Here is a 17,648-nt window from a genome sequence, read left to right as displayed (position 1 = left end):
CTAGGGAGGTGGTGGGCTCTCCCACCCTGGAGGCATTCAAGATGAAGCTGGACAGCCATCTGTCAGGGATGCTCTGACTTGGATTCCTGCATTGAGCAGGGGGTTGGACTCGATGGCCTTGTAGGCCCCTTCCAACCCTACTGTTCTATTATTCTATGATTCTAATATATATGGAAACCTTCTTGCAAAAAAAAAAAAAAAGTCACAAATTCCTACACTGTATTTCCGTGCCCCCCTGAACTGCACAGCCTGATTGGAATGACTATTCAGATGGCAGATTCAAAGCTAGGGCAGGGCAGCATTAAAGGTCCCAGGAGATATTTAAATTATCTTTCTGTCTTGATTTGCCATACTGCTAATGACCATTTGACTCTCTAGGGAGTTGGGAAAGGTGTGGAAATAATCACGGTTAACTGGAAAATTAAAAGTAGATAATCATCTAGTCTGAGTTACAGGTTCTCTGCAAAATTACAAATGTAAACATGTTGATCAAGTCTCTGCAGATGTATTGTCTGGTTTATTTCAGTGGGGAAACCAGAGAAATCAAGGTTTGTAATAATCACTTCCATGATAAGAAAAATAGAAATAAAATGTACACAGAAGAGTCAATAATCTGCAGTATGTGATTGTCAAATATTACATTTGACAATGTAAATGACTAAAGGTTACTCAGGGTGAAAACTGAGACAGTTTTTCATAACTGGATTTCTTCAAAATGACAAATGGAAGTTTCAGTTATCATGGAGTACCCACTTACCCCAATTTCTCTTGTCAAGTTCAGACATTCACCATCATCTTCTCTTCAACTCCTCTAAAGTAAAGTCAGTTGATATTGTTTGTGTTTTTTAACTATCGAAATACATTGGTCCAGAAAAAAATGAGATCTTGAAATAAGTACAAGAATAAATATAAGTCATAGAAATGTGCATGAGCAGGTCTACTTACTTAACTCAAACCCCAATGCCTAAGATATTTTCCTAAGAAAGGAAAACTTTGCTGCTCCTTCCTTTGTTTCTTATCTTATCATATCCTTGAGCTGCATAAAAATAGACATGAACCTAATGAGATTAGACTGGTGTTATCAGATGTTCGCACCATTGTACTCCCACTGTCTACACCCTCTGGGGTAGCCCTTGCCCCCTCTTCGCACAAACTTTTCCATTTCAACAAGCTTGCCTCCCCTCTTCATGCCTGCTGCCTCTTATCCCTACCTTGGTAACTGCTATATAAAATCCTCAGTACCTTAGTGACTTAGAAGCCTGCCCCCCCCCCACATGTGCAAGCCAGTATTGCCTGTGTAAAAGCAAGCAGTAACATGTGTGTACACACTGAGAGAGGGGATTGAGTGGAAAGGCATTGCATGTGTTTCCATTTGCCTGTATCATACAGGGGCTGTTGCCCTCACCACAGCCCACAGCCCATCTGCTTAGGCATCCCTGAGACATGGAGCTGAGCAGGGCTTGGCTCTGTGTTGGACTTGTGAAACACCAGTATTCTGCACCTCTGAACTTCCCAGTGTTGTTCCCAGGAGCAGAATGGCAGAGGGGCAAGAGGTCAAAGGAAGCGCGGAGGAGACACTCGGACCAGGGACACCTCCATATCACTCCCTATGCCCCATCTATGACTTCCAGTGTTGAGGGTGTTCCTCCTGATTCCCAACTTCTCCAGTACCATGACTCGAAGTGTGTTAGTAATTTGGGGCCCAAGGGGGTTCCCTTCCTGACCAAAGGCCCAATCACTGGGTGACCTAGTCTAGTCATCCATGGAATAGTCAAGTTTGCCACAAGTTTTTCTGAAGTCTCCATGTTTGGGAACTCTATAGACCTGAAAAATAATGCTAAAATGTGATGTTTTCTCCTGATTAGCAATCAAATAGATCATGAAGAAGGTATTTGGCATAATAAGGCTTGCAAGGTATCTCAGGCAACAGAAGCTCCATTATACCCGCTCAGACTATTTCTCCTTCGAATCCAATATTGTCTGCTCTGAATGGAACAAACAAGACAGAGATTTGTTGGAATTTAAAGACTGACACATTTATTTTGGGTTGCACTTCCATAGACCAAAGTCCACTTCAGTGGATGCAGGAAGTGATCCAATAGTGGACGGACATGTATAGTTGCGAACTGCCCAGACAGCCGTGGCTGATGGGCAGTATATAAATTTAATAAATGAATGATAATTAAAGAAATGCAGATATAACACAGCTTTCATGTTTCGGATAATAAGGCTATCTCATGTTTGAGGAAGCTCCTCAAAGTCAGGGAATTATAAGCTCAGGTTGATTCCTTTACAGACATGGTCTGTGATGATTGATGACATTATTCCATGTCACCATTATGCTAGCTTACAACTTTCTCTCCAGGCACCCACACTTGCGTAGTCCTTTAGGAATTTAACCGGGGTTTGAGCAGCAGTGTACGTAATCATGGTTATTTTGATAATCATAGGAGATTTAACCCAACAATTAGAGTTACAGGTTAAAAGTGAAGTTACGGAACAAACAGAGTGGGTTACTTCAAAGAACAAAATATTTTTAGACTTTGGGGAGAATTTAGAACGGCATCCCAGTTATCGGTGAGGAATACAACCTGCGAATTCTCCCTCACCCATCCTTCGATCTTCCTGGGGGCTCTGGGGAGTAAAGAAGGAAACAATGTGTGTCTGTATTCAATAAACAAACAAAAACTATCTACAAAACATGCACACACACAATTAAGGCTATACCATTTTCAACCAAGCACCAAAAAGCAATGAATATGATATGCCATGGTGACTGGGGTGTTGTGGAAAAATAATGAACAACTTAACAGTCACTTACTTTTCCTTTAATACAGCAGCCTTCCCAACCTGGCAAATGAGGCAGACATTTGTTTTTATGGCAACAACCATTCTGATTCCCCCAAAAGTTCCAGAGAGTATGGGATGAAGGGAAAGCAAAGTGATGGATGAGAAGTAAGCAAAGGCTACATATCTTGCATTCCCCCCTTCATAACTCAACATTCTAAATCAACATCTGAGAAGTGTGAGTGAGGCTTCTGACTCTTCATGGGCTTCTGATTCATGTCCTTATCACTCATTATAAGTTAAAAGTCATGTTTTGTTTGTTTGTTTGTTTAGACGGAAATTAAAAAAAAAGAACTCAACCAACTCTTGTACAAGAAGAGTAGGAATAGGAAACAATAAATGGTTTCAGCCAAGAAACTCATGTTATTCAGACATTATGGGAAAATTGTTGTCATTGCAATTCTCAAAGCTATTGTTGACATATGGAGGAGTTTTGTTTTTTGTTTTTCCTTTTTTTCCTTTTCATCTTTAAGCTGCCACCTCTCCTTCAATGTTTCACTTCCTTCAATTTTCAGTGAATGTAAAACCAACAATTCTTTGCGGCCCCTATAGATTTCAGAAAGATTGATCAAACCATTTATGAAAGCTAGGACCAACCAATAACAATTACCAAGTTGTTACAGGGTTTTGTTGTTGTTGTTGGGTCCGAACATGCAGTGCCTTCCAAGCCAAAATTTGATTCATTTTTTTTCCTCTTCATTAGATGCTCCTTTTTGTTCAGATCAGGCCTCAAGATTATGATGTAGCATTTGGGGAAAAAGACACAAGCCAGTAATCCAGATGGAGAATATCTCCACATCCACCATGTATTTTCCTTTGGTGCTCGGGTACATTGGAACAAAGGACAACCAAACACTGCAAAACAGCAACATGCTAAAAGCGATAGACTTGGTTTCTGGAAACTATCTGGCAACTTCCTTGATAAGAAAGCCATGGTGAAACTCATAAGAGCAAGGAACCCCATAAAGCCAAGGATGCAGTAAAACATTTTAACTGACCCTTCATTGCGTTCCAGTAAAATGTTGTCAGTCATTGAGTGCATGTCGAAATCTGGGAATGGGGGAGAGGTTGCCAGCCAAACAATACAAATACTGGCTTGAATAAGGAAGCAAAAAAGAACAATGGAAGTGGCCAGTTTTTCTCCCACCCATTTCCTCATCCTAGGTCTTGACTTGGTGGCCATGAAAGCCAGAACCACAGTGATGGTTTTGGCCAACATGCAAGAAACAGTCATGGAGAAGATGATGCCAAAGGTAGTTTGTCGAAGAAGACATGTCACCTTCTCAGGTTGGCCAATGAAGAGCAATATACAAAGGAAGGAAAGCAGGAGCAAGATAAGAAGAATGTAGGAAATGTCCGGTTGTTGGCTTTGACAATGGGGGTGTTGTGGTACTTGCTAAATGTTCCTAGCTAGCACTAAAATGCTAGCACTAAAATGCCAGCACATGGGATTCTCTACTAATGACAGACACACAGTGGTTTGTAGCAGGCTTCTTTGCTTCAAGCTCCTCTCTGGGTCTCCTGTCTCAGTATCTTCACCAACTCTCACCTGGGCAGGTAAAGACTGCTGCCCTCCTTCAAGCTCCATGGTTTTCATGGTTTTGTTATTCGTCTCTCTCCACCAAGTAGCACTTCTAACACTGTGCTCAAGGGAGCAGGACTTATCAGGTTCTACGGCAGTGAGGGTGGGGGGAGGCATGTGGAAAGCTTGATGCTCTGGTTGTTAGACTCTCCACCAAAGACGATTCCACCTGCTGATGTGCTCCCTGTGATCACCTGACATGCACAACTTGAGAAAGCAGAGTTGCAACGTTTGGTGCATCTTATTTTATTTATTTAATTATTTATTTAATTATTTATATACTCCTCAATAGCCAAAGCTCTCTGGGCAGTTCATAAACATTAAAACCACAAAGTGCAGCCTAAAATAATATAAAATATGGAAACTTAAAACCAGAACATAACAAAACAACCAGAATAAAGCCTGGCAACAGTGCAGAGATTTAAAATACAGATTTTAAACACCAGAGCTAAAAGACTAGGGAGCTAAAATGGTAAAGTACTGGGAGAATAAAGACATCTTCACGTGGTGCCAGAAGGAGTAGAACGCAGGTGCCAGGTGACTCTCTCTAGGGAGCTCATTCCACAGAACAAAAAAGCCCCTCTTCCTGGCAGCCACCCACCTCACTTCCTTTGTTAGGGGCTCATGGAGAAGGACTCCTGAAGATGATCTCAGGGCCTGGTCAGCCACATATGGGAGGAGCTGGATAACATATCAGGGCATAGATATTCAAACAAAGAGAAGCTTGCTAATCTTTCCCCTCATGCTGCATTTGTACAAGTGTAACTACTTCTGAAAGAACACACACACAATGTGTGTGGTTGAGACCGGCCCAAAGTCATCCAGTGAGCTTTCATAGCCAAGTGGGGACTAGATCCCCCATCTCCCACATCCCAGTCCAACACTGTAACCACTAGCCTACACTGGTTGTCTAACCACTACACCACACTGCTGTTATGAAACTCATGAAAAAGAGACAGTATAATGGAAAGTTCTTTCTGAAGCAGTTAAAAAAAAAAAGGTAAAGGTGTCCCCAACCAGTCATGTCCGACTCTAGGGTGCGGTGCTCATCCCCGTTTCTAAGCCGAAGAGCCGGCGCTGTCTGAAGACGCTTCCGTGGTCATGTGGCTGGCATGACTGAACACCGAGGTGCACGGAACGCTGTTACCTTTCCCGCCGAGGCAGTACCTATTTATCTACTTGCAATTTCTTGCTTTCGAACTGCTTGGTTGGCAGAAGCTGGGACTGAAGACGGGAGCTCACTCCGTCGCGCAGCACTCGGGTCTCTAACTGCTGACCTGCCAACCTTCCAGTCTGCAGTTCAGCGTCTTACACTTGTACAAATGCAGCATGAGGGGAAAGATTAGCAAGCTTCTCTTTCTTTGAATAAAAAGCACACTCTGCACATGCTCAGGGAATGGACAAAATGAGGAATAAACATACCATGGAATATGAAAAACTATATTCTTCCATTATACTTGTGTGTGTGTGTGTGTGGGGCTTCTCCCCCAATCCAGCTGTTTCCCTGAAGAAAAAAAAAAAACCATTCACCCAAGGGTCTTCTGAGATAACTAACAGGAGGTTTGATAATGAGCTGGATGTGGAAATACAAAGCTGAGCTGGGGGCAAGTGGGGTGCTGTCATGTGTAGGAGTAAGTCCCATTGAACTCAATAAGACTTACTTCTGAATAGACGTGTACAGAGTTGGTTCTCTCCATTTTAGCCTCACAATGTCAACAACAATGCTGGATGTGGAAAAGTAAAGCTTAGCAGGAGAATAATACATTGTGCATGGTCATTTAAAAAGGTTTTTTCTTTCTTTAAAACAGAGTTGCTTTGAACAAACAGTTTATCTCTCAGGCACACACCTAAGACTTCTTTTCGGAAGCCCCTACAAGGAAGAGGAGGTCTTTTGGCTGAAAGTAAACTCCCCAACGGAGAAGGAGGATTTCAATTTAAAAAGAACACCCACAAGGCGGTAAGCACAATTCATTTTTTTTTAAAAAAAAACTTGTGTATTTATTATCGTAATATTACTGTCCTTTTGATTTACGAATTATGCTGCATATTTATTTATGAAAATTTCAAGACTCTTTGCAAATGACAGCAAAAAAGCTGCATGACTGCTGGCTCCTCAGGACCTCGTGGTGCCGCTTCGCAGAGGATTTTGTGGCACAGACTGAAGGGAATTCAATCCCATTTCAGTCCATGGAGGAATTCTTTGACATCCCTACTTAGGACGTATCTCCTTCACAGATCCATGTAGAGATCCTGTGCATTAAAATGGGGACTGGTTTTGGACTGTTTCCCACAACAAAGAACAAACCTATTAGTGCCTCCTCAGAAGTAACTCCCATTGTGCTGAATAAGGCTTGCCCTCTGAATGTCCACTTCAGAATTACAGAGATCCCCCTCAATTCAAATGGCACACTTTTAAGCCCAATTTCTTAAATGTGATCTCGCTTTGGTCCATTGCCTTAGGACATAACTCATTCACAGCTTCCATATAGAGATCCTGTGTGTTAAAATGGGGGCTAGTTTCCCTCTTTGTGTCCCTCCCCTTTCCCAGCACAAAGATGTGTGTGTCTACTTGGAAGTAACTGCCGTTGTGCTCAGTGAGGCTTGCTCCTGAAATGCAGGTACATCTGGACTTTCAGAGGAAAGGAGAAAGGGTGGGGGGCTGTCTTCATAGCAAAGCTGATTCCTTTTTAAAAATCCGGTACACCTCCATTAGCTTCTCCTTCCATTGTCCTGGAAACACAGCTAAGGAGGCGGGAATACTGATGAGGTAATCAGACCCAACCCAGACTCCACTCAGACGCCAACTAGCCATCAAGAAAATAATTCGATTAGAGCTAGGGATGGCAGAGAATTCTGCCACGGAATTCTCGGTGAGGCCCAATGCCAGTGCATTCAGCCCCCTGAAATCTGTGGCGGAATGGCCTGTCCCCCTGCCCCCCCACGGATCCCCCCCGGGACGAGACTTACCTGGGGCGGATCTTCCAGGCGGCGGCAGCTCCGGCGGCGGCTTCGGTGGTGGCGGCTGCGGCGGCTGGTCTTCTGACCGGCTGCCGCCGCCGCCATTTGCAGTTGTTTTTTTTACAGAGACGTGATAGGCTATGTAAGTTTTTACATAGCCTAAAACGTCTGGGTAAAAAGAAAAAAAAGGCATACACAAATGGCAACGGCTATGGCCGCTGCCATTTGCGTTCCTTATTTTGGGCCATCTTAATCTACATAAATGCCCTACCCGGCACCAGCTTGTCTGGCTGAAAGGGGGGGGCCATTGCGGGCGGGTGGGGTGATAAGACGTATGGGCCTCTGATTGGTGCACCCCAGTCGCACCACCAGTCGGGGAGGAGCAGGCCGAGTTGTCTTAAACTCGACCCCCCCCCCCATCTCAGCTCTACGGCGCGATGCAGCTATTGAGAGCTAAAGACTCGCCTGGATTCGACGAGGGATTCTTGCCTGCTGGAGACCGGCTTCATCGTCGTCTTCCCAGTCACTTGGATTAAGCGTGCTTTTGCGCGCCAAAGCTTCTCCTCACACGCGGCTATCAAGTTGCCGACACTTGCGGCGGGTCTCGTGCACTCTGGCGCCGCTCCCTCTGGGATGGCGCCTGCTGGCCGTCGGGAGACCCAACGTTACTGGTGATATCGTATCCGCGCCCCCCCTTCTTCCCTCCCTTCTTCCCGGCTCTTTTTCTTGAGCGCCCGCCGTGGCCCCGGTTTGCCCGGCGGCACGGCGGCGGCGTGCGAGCGCGAGACTACTCCTCTCCGCGGCCAGCCATTAGTCTTGAGCGCTGGCCGCGGCTCCTGGTGTGAGCACCCGGGTGAGGCACCTTACTCCTTCCTGGGGGTCCGGGTGGGGTGGCGCGCGCCCACCCTCCTGCCTGTTCCCTCGCCCTTTTGTTCACCCCCCATCTCTCGCCCGCTCACTCGCTCACCCACCCGCCCGCTCGATCACGCGCCCGCCCTCTCGGTCGCCCGCCTGTTTTGTCTGCTGGCTCTCAGCCTCTCTGCCAGCCGGCCTTTCTTTAGACCGCCGGGCTCACTCGGCCGGCCTCCGCCGGCCGTGGCCTTCCACTTGCCTCGCTGGTGCCTCAGGGGCTTTGGTGCCGGTGGGGTGCGGCGGCGGTGCGCGTTGTGCGCGGCGCCCATATTTTCCAGCTCCGGCTGTCTCGCTGGCTGTGTGCCTGCCTTTCCCCCCCAGCTCGACAGTTGAGACGGCCTGGTGGGGAGGGGAGTCTGGCTGCAGGGCCAGAGGCTGTGTGTTTTCCCCCCAGTGCCTTAGTTCTTCTCCTATCAGCATCTCCCCCCCCCCACAAAAAATAAAAATAATAAAAATAAATAAATAAATAAATAAACTGTGAAGCAGCCGCGGCTGCCTGTTTGGCGTCTCCTGAGCCAGGGCGCCCTCAGCTGTGGGAGCCCGCGCTCAGGCGCGTCTCCTTCCCCACTGTTAAAAAAAAAAACACCTTGCTGAGCCTCTTGAGCTTTAATCTTTCGGTCTGGAAATCGTATCCACTGATTGTGAAGATTGTCAGGTAGTTGCCTGTTACCCGGGGTGCCCACTTGCTTACTTAAAGTCTCTGATAGCGGCTAAGCTTAACTCACCTTTTAAGCTTACCTTAACTCACCTTTGGCATCATGCCTCCCAAGAAGGGCCAAGGTGGTAAGAAAGGGAAAGGGAAAGGGAAAGGGAGGGCCCCTCCCCCCCCTCCCAAAAGACCACTGCCAAGGCCTGATTCTGAGTCTGATGACGACTCAGACCCGGTACTGTCATCAATTCTTTCTCGTTTGGAAGCCGCTGAGTGTTCCTCGGGGATCCCTCTCCCTCCCCCAGCCAGGCCCAAAAAACCCTCAGCAGTCCAGCCTAAGCGTACGCGGCAGCAGAACCAACACTCGTTGCTCCTTTCTATTTCAGCTCGTCTGGACGCTATTGAGGCATCCACCTCCTCTTCCTCGGCTCTTCCAGAAGGCGCACCGCCTTCAGTGGAGTTCCTCCCTTCTGTGGCCTCATCTTCCCTGGGCTCACAGGCAGCAACGGCAGTTTTTCCAGCTAGGGATCAGAGCACGCCCATGACTGATACAGGTGAGACTGCTTTGGCACCTCAATTCGCATGGCCAGGCATGGGGCAAATCACCCCATGGGGTTGGTTGCCATGTTTTACCCTTCAGGGTGGCCCAGTCCCCCCTCTCTCACTTCCTTCAGTTACTTCAGCCTCCCCAGGTAGTACTCCCCAGCCCATTGCCTCGGCCTCAACTCTCAGTTCAACTGCTCCGGTGACCAGCCCACCTAATTCAGTGGGGCCTGGCGCTTCATTCCCCTTAGCAGGAGACGCCACCACGTCGGCTCTGCCACTGCTCCAGCCTCATCCGCTTAACGTCACCTCCGCCACTGTTTGGCAGGGGCCCGCTGGTTCTTTTCAGGACCCCCTGGCTTCCCTATCTCCTCCTCTCCTAGCCCCACAGTTGTCCTCGGTTGACCCATGCGCCAACCTGAGTCAAGGTTCTATGCCCACTGGTGCTACTTCCTCCCCTATTGGTTTTCACTTAACCACTGCCACCAGAGAAAAGATTCTGCGGGGTGAATTTACCGATGTCTTTGCCCTGCTCTTTCGCGAGCCTGAACCCAGCGATAAAGATAGGACCTGTGACCGAGATCCTGAGCGGAGCAAAGCCCGCAAGGTGCCTCGCACCTGGGCGAACTGGTTGCCAGGTTTTTTAATTTACGCTGGCATCGTACAACAGAGATTCCCTGAGAAGGCTTGGGTTCTCACCAAATACCTTGACATAATATACAGGGCTTACACCGAATATGAAGGGAGTGCATGGCTGGCCTATGATGAAGCCTTTCGAAGGAGGGCCGCCATCGACCCCTCCATGCACTGGGATCTGAAGGACCAGGACCTCTGGCTCCAATTCATGACCGCTTCTAGGCCAGGCTTCGGCGACAGGTCCGACAGTGGCCACATCCTGGCCAAGCTGTCACCCGCTATAGCCGTTAGGCCTAATGCGGGTCCAGGGGTTCAACACCACTGGCTGTGCTGGGAGTTCAGCTCCAGAGGTTCCTGCTCCCGAAACCCATGCCGCTTCCGGCATGAGTGCTGTCTTTGTGGAGGTCAACACTCCTGCTCCTCCTGCCCAAGAGCCAGTGGTTGGAGATGTTCCCCAAGGGATGGCCGTGGTGGCAGAAAACAGGGCGGTGGGCATCCTCCCCCTCCCAAAGGGCCCCAGCCCAGTTAAGATTCTTCCACTCCTTCAACTTCTAAGGCGTTACCCAAATCATCGGGCAGCGATCTACTTGGAACGCGGCTTCACACTGGGTTTCAGGATCCCCTTTATGGGTCTGCGCAAGCCGTATTTGACCGGTAACCACCGGTCTGTTCTTAGCATGCGGTGCTTAGTGCAAGACAAAATTAACAAAGAAGTTCAGTCAGGTTGGGTCATCGGCCCCTTTTCCTCGCCCCTGCTACCCAACCTGCGGATTTCCCCTTTGGGAATTATCCCCAAGAAATCGCCTGGTGAGTTCAGGTTAATTCATGACCTCTCTTTCCCCAAAGGCCAGTCAGTTAACGATGAAATCCCAGATTCCCTATGTTCCGTGCGTTACACATCCTTTGACACTGCGCTAGCCATGATAAGAGCCCTGGGCCGCGGGGCATTGATGGGCAAGTGTGATATCAAATCAGCTTTTCGCATTTTGCCTATCAATCCTCTGGATTTTGATTTGCTGGGATTGTCCTTCCAGGACAAATTTTGCATCGACCGCACCCTCCCTATGGGATGCTCCATCTCTTGCGCCATGTTTGAAATGTTCAGTACCTTTGTGGAATGGGCCATACAGGATAAGATGGGCTGCAGCGATGTGGTCCACTATTTGGATGACTTCCTGTTTGCTGGACCCGGGGATGGCAGTCAATGCTCTGACCTGATTAAGGCATTCATATCCCTTTCCTCAGATTTAGGTGTCCCTTTGGCACACGAGAAGACAGAGGGCCCAGCTGTTACTTTGACGTTCTTAGGGATCGAGCTCGATACCCTCGCACAGTGTTCTCGTCTCCCTCACGATAAATTGTTGGTACTTAGGAATAAGATCCAATCCATCTTGCACCTCCGTAAAGTCTCCCTTAGAGCTCTCCAAGAGGTAGTTGGCCATTTGAACTTCGCTTGTAGGGTGGTGGCCCCTGGCCACGCATTTCTGTGACGGTTCTGCTGGGCAACGTGGGGTCTTCGACTCCCGCATCATATCACCAGAGTCACCTCCGCTATGCGCATGGACCTGCGGGTATGGCTTAAATTTCTGAAAGACTTTAACGGCATCTCCTTTTGGAGGCGTGAGTTACTTCTACAAGCTGACATGCAGATCCATTTGGACACGGCTGGCACCTTTGGTTTTGGGCTAATTTGGCGAGACCGGTGGTGCCGGGGCCAGTGGCCAGAGAGCTGGGCTGCCGGCAGTATCTGTTGGGACCTCACCTTCCTTGAATTCTTCCCCATTTATGTGGCTGTACATATTTGGGCAGAATTGATGGCCAGCTCTGTCGCCCTTTTTTGGTGTGACAATTTGGCTGTAGTGCATGTCATTAATACTTTATCCTCCAAAAACCAAAGGGTTATGGAGTTAGTTAGAGCATTTACCCTCCAATGCCTACGCCACAACATATGGTTCCGCGCTCGCCGGGTCTGGGGAACCCTGTAGCCGATGCTTTGTCACGAAACCAGATCAACAGGTTCCATGCGTTGGCTCCGTGGGCACGTCCGCTGCCAGACCCCATGCCAGATGAACTGTGGGAGATTGGCGCTCTCAAGTTGAACACGCTATCCTGAATTCTATAGCCCACAGCACTAGAGCTGCCTACGAGAGAGCAGGTAGGGAGTTTAGCACCTTCAGGTGTGGACTTCAGTTGCAGGATGTGTGGCCCTTACCTGTGGACCACTTCTTACAATTCTGTGTACATCTGCATAACAAGGGACTGTCAGCTAGGACCATTTCGGGGAAGCTCGCCTCTTTGGCCTTTTGGGCCAAAGTGCGAGGGGTAGAGGACTCCACCTCAGATTTCCAAATCAGGAAGACCGTGCAAGGCTGGGCACGGATGTCTCCCGCCCCGCCAGACTCCAGACATCCTTTGTCGCCAGTTATTCTTATAGGGCTTCGGGCATTGTGGCCCTCCGTTTGCTCTTCTCCATACGAAGCCTCCCTCTTTCACGCTGCGGCCTTAACAGCCTTTTTCGGGGCCCTTAGGATTTCAGAACTGGTCTGGGCATCCAAATCTGACACCGCCGGGAGGGCCTTGAGGTATTCCGATATCCTGATCCATTCTAACCTGATTCACCTCCATATTTGGCATTCAAAAACCGATCAGTCAGGCAAGGGAGCATTGGTGACCCTTAACCAGGCCCAGGCTGACGAGTTATGCCCTGTCAGGGCCTTGCAGGCTTTCATTGAGCATCGTGGGGCGAGGGAGGGTCCCCTATTTTACCATGCTGACGGTTCACCACTGACAAAGTTCCAATTTTGGGCAGTCACTAAGTTAGACTTGACCACACTGGGTCTGGGGCATTATCGTTTCGGGACTCACTCATTCTGTATTGGGGCGGCCTCTACTGCAGCTGCCATAGGTTTTTCTTCCAAGCAAGTGAAGGCGGTAGGGAGATGGCGCTCCAGGGCCTTCCGCTCTTACATTCGCAAGTTGCCTGATGCTCCATGATGATTCTCTTCGCCTTCCCTAATGTTTTATTTAGATGGGATTCGACCGACGCTGGTACAGGTGCTCATTTGTGGGCACAGTATGGTTTTTTGGGCTGCCCGCAGAGCTTCTACGTCGGCCTTCGGATCCCGGCTGCAGTTTCCCCAACAGCTGGCGATACAATGGCTCGGCCGACGGGGTATGCGATGGGACGGTCTTCTTCCCACACTCTTTCAATGAGGTTTGGTCAGTTTCCCTCCACAGATCCTGGTGCTGCACCTAGGAGGCAACGACCTGGGCTACAAGCCTGGAAAGGGCTTGATTGAGCAGGCATTGGCTGATCTGCGGACGATCCGACATCGCTGGCTGGGGGTGACCATATTATGGTCCTCAATGCTCCCGAGAATCATGTGGACGGCACAGAGCAATGCGGCCATGGAACGGGCCCGGCGCAAGGTGAACAGAGAACTGGCACGTGGGTTGTCAGAGCATGGTGATGGTTGTATCAACCACCAAGGAATCCATTGGACTAGGAGGGAGCTTTACAGGCAGGATGGCGTCCACCTGTCAGACATAGGCAATGACTTATTTTTGGCCGATCTGCAAAGGGGCCTGCGGGAAGTTCTTCTGCGCAGGTGGGGGGAGTTTCACAAGCAATAGGCTTGTGACTCCTGTGGCGGCTAGGACGGGCAAAACAGGAAAGGGAGTAGGGATGGTGTGCACGCAGAGGCACCTTATGGTGACAGGTGATGCCTGAGGCCCCCCAAACGGGTTGTGCGGCTTGGCAGGGGGATAAGGGTTGCCTGGGAGACCAATCCTACTCACTCACCCAGGTGTTGTGCGGCACCGGGTTGGGGGTGACACCGGAAGGTCTACCTCCCCCAGAAGGGGCAGTCCGGAGGGATGGCGAGATCACCGCCACCCCTCAGGCTGGGTGTGTTTTCGCCCAAGAAGTTTCAGCTAGCCGCTGACACAGTTAGATGCCCGTCCTAGTTACCCCTTTGCAAATATTTCAATACATGTGGCCCAGTTTTCAACCCAAGCTTATTGTCTGCGTCTTCTTTGACCCATCTCCGCTCGCAAATATTTACGTAGACTAAGATGGCGAAAATAAGGGGAATACAAATAGCGTCCACTACGCTATTTGTGTTCCCCTTATTTTCACCATCTTAGTCTATGTAAAGACTTACATAGATTAAGATGGCCCAAAATAAGGAACGCAAATGGCGGCGGCCGTAGCCGCCGCCATTTGCGTATGTGTTTTTGTTTTTTTCCCCAGAGCCCTCCATAGCCGGAAATCCAGATGCGGACAGCTCTGGCCTGGCTGGGCCTGGCCGGCTGCTCCGCGGAGCTGCCGCAGACCACAGCCAGCGGCGGAGGATTCCGGGGGGGAGGAACGGATCACCTCCCCCCCATCGAGGATTCTGGGGGGAGGGACGGAACGCCTCCCCCCCCACCATCAACATAATCTGCGAAAGGTAAGTGACTTTCGTACATCCCTAATTTAGAGCTCAGTGGAAACAGCACAGAGCCCCAGGCTACAGCGATGATAAGCCGGGTCTTTAAGAGCTGTGGAAACAGGAAAAGGAGAAGATGCGATTGGGCAAACATCGCAACAAAGTTGCAAACAAAGTGAAGCTGATAGCATGGAAACATGCCCCTGATTTGGGGGGAATCCCCCCGCACTCGTACCACAGCTCAACTCATTCAGCATGGTCTCCTGACTCTTCAGGGGACTGGAAGGGGATGCCGTGGGGAGGAGGGGGCAGGGAATTTGACTTCCACCAGTGCAGTTGATCCAGCATAAATCTGCATGCAACATATAATGATCCTGGAGGACTATGTCAGTAGTCCCTATGGAAGGTGTTTATGCAACACAGACCTGCACAAATAGCTTGCTGGGTGCTCAGTGCTATTGTCTCTTTGGAGATAATAGTTTGAATTTAGAGACACTCTCTTACAGGACTTTGTGCTTTGGAGATGGAAGCTGCAAGAGAAACGCTAATCAGAAGCTGAAAGGAACCGAGCCAACTGCAATGCAGAGGGGAAACCATTCATCATATTGTTATTAATGTTATGTTAGTAAAACTCATTATGTCTCATTCATCAGTGTTTGTATTATTTCAGTTATGGTAGTCCCAACAATGCAGGACTGGGACAGGTTGCCCTGGGCTCTTTGTGGGGAAGAGAGATCGAGATCGAGAGATCAATTAAACAAACAAATAAAATGTCAAGTCCACAAGAGATGTCCCAGTAATAATTCTTCTCCAGACTAGTAGAGAAGGCTGTTGTCAAAGAACTGTCAATAATTCTTGAGAATTTAAACAATAAGCACACAAGATGGATACTAAGCAGTAATCCCTATAAAATGTTATAACAACTCACACAAAATCCAAGCGGTATTAAAAAATGAAGAAGTCTGTCTTGCTATATCCTCCTTTTCTGATTCACCTTACTCTTAACTCCTCTTTCCTAACTGACTCTCCTGATTATTCCACAATATGAGGACATGCAACCACATAGAAGCAAGTGGAAAGGGGAGGCATCTAAGACACATGAGACCAGTTCCTGAAACTGAAGAGCCACAGTAGGCCCTGACATGTATCTAGTTGGAAGCAGGAGGTAATTGGTTCTTTCTGATTTCCAGAAGTTTCCACCTGTTGGTCTGAATGGCCTACTGTTCCCTATTTTGATCAGCTGCCTAGTGGTACTGTCCATTAGTGCTTGACTCCCAGGGCATTGAGTTTGAGTCCTGTAGCATCTTCAATGTTGTTATTACCTTTTCCTGGTCATTCACCCACACCCTATGAGGAAGCTGGCCACCGCATTCTTCAATAGCTGAAGCTTCTAAGCAAACTCAAAGAACAGGACTATGTTAAAATCATTGTAGTCTAAGTTAAAAGTCACTGAATCAGACAGAAAGAATTGATTGATAGTCATAAGAAAAAGTTTGCGGATGTAGTTAAATAAACAAGGACACTTGTCCTCCTCATCAGAGCATCACGGGATCCTGATCTCATGATTCCAGAGCATGCTTTATGCTTGGAATTGTGACCTGAAAAAACCTGACCTGTCTCCTTTCATTGTATGAAATTTCATTTGTGGCCATAAAGCCATAAAGCACTGTCTTTGACCTAAATTGCAGCTGTTCACAGCTGTATTTAAGTCGTCAGGGCTTTACAGCTGCAAATGGCATGCAATACGCCATTTGTGTCAATATTTTTTCCCATGATAGGTTAGCATATCACAGAGAAAATACAGCTGTAAATGGCATATTGTACACCATTTGTGTCTGTAACGCGCTGACTTTGACCTAAATACAGCTGTAAATGGCTGAAATTTAGGTAATGTCAGGGCTTTACGGTCACAAATGGCATACAATATGCTATTTACAGCTGAATTTTTTTCCTCCAATAGGCTAATGGCAGCTGCCATTAGCATATCGTGTCTTATAGGGAGCCAGAGAGCCACTCCACGACCTGCAGTGCACGTGGCTGAGCAGCTCCATGGACCTCCCTCCCAGACAGTACATCACTACTCTCAGCAACCCTGACCACTGTCCATGCTTGCTGGGGCTGATCTGAAGGCAACCAGGTTGAGGAAAGCTGATCTACTATTTTCGTTTTGAAAGGAGTCAGTTGTGCAAGAATTTTGGAGGGACCTCGGTTGGTTCACGTTTCATGTCTCTTCACCTGATTACCCTCCCTGTTCACCATTTCATTCTGTGTGTGTGTGTGTGTGTTTAAATGTGTAAATATGTTATGCATGATGTCCAATATGAATGTAAATTTGAACTGAAGTGAGAGTTCCCCAGAATGTGACTCATTAGGGTGTCCTGGTTAGCATCTGCTTTCCTCTTTGGTTGGACTCGATGGTCTTACAGGCCCCTTCCAACCCTACTATTCTATGATTCTAGTATTCTTCTTTTGAAGCAAGTGTGTGTGTGTGTGTGTGTGTGTGTTCAGGATGTGTCCCAGTATTTGTTGCTGAGCATGAATCTAACCATTTCTTGGACTCCTGTTTTTAATATCATCACAACTCTCCTCCTAGGAACATGTCTCTCTCTTACCTGACAAGAGCTTCTAGAACTTGTATTGTGACATTTCTAAGAATGCAAGAAAAGCATCAAATTTTTGAACATACATAATGTTAGTTGGCGTTATGTTACAAGTGGAAAATAAAAATACAAACAAGCGTCTCTAATGGAAACATGTGGCTATTTAATTAACCTCATCCAACAAACCCACACACACACACACACACACACACACGTGTGTTTTGGGGCTGTTGTAGTATTCCAAGCCATTTCCCAATGTATTTAGTGGTGGTACAAATGGCCTACAGTTTCAAATGTGTTTTTGGTGTCATAAGAAGTCTGTTTTAAACTCAAAATATTAGAAATATTAGACAAGTATCATAAACTGTCATGGTAAAACAAGACAAAACTTTATTATTACTAAAAACTTACATTTTTGGCCATGTGGGGTGTTTTTCTAACCCCATAAGAAATCTGTCTCTGATGAGGTAAATGAGATCCCAAGGCATGTG

General features: G+C 47.8%; 1 long non-coding RNA gene across 1 annotated transcript; it reads left to right on the top strand.

Moving 5' to 3' along the window:
- Nucleotides 1-12,866: 12,866 nt before the first annotated feature.
- LOC146342580 (uncharacterized) lies at nucleotides 12,867-15,205 on the top strand. The gene is made up of 3 exons (XR_014784145.1): nucleotides 12,867-13,556; nucleotides 14,380-14,578; nucleotides 15,064-15,205. It is a non-coding gene; the product is annotated as an uncharacterized LOC146342580 (long non-coding RNA).
- Nucleotides 15,206-17,648: the final 2,443 nt, after the last annotated feature.

Source organism: Heloderma suspectum, chromosome 6 (assembly GCF_057233095.1).
Source record: "Heloderma suspectum isolate Gila_16-S chromosome 6, 16-S_ref, whole genome shotgun sequence".
Lineage (NCBI taxonomy): Eukaryota > Metazoa > Chordata > Lepidosauria > Squamata > Helodermatidae > Heloderma > Heloderma suspectum.
This window is presented reverse-complemented; position numbering and strand designations above follow the sequence as displayed.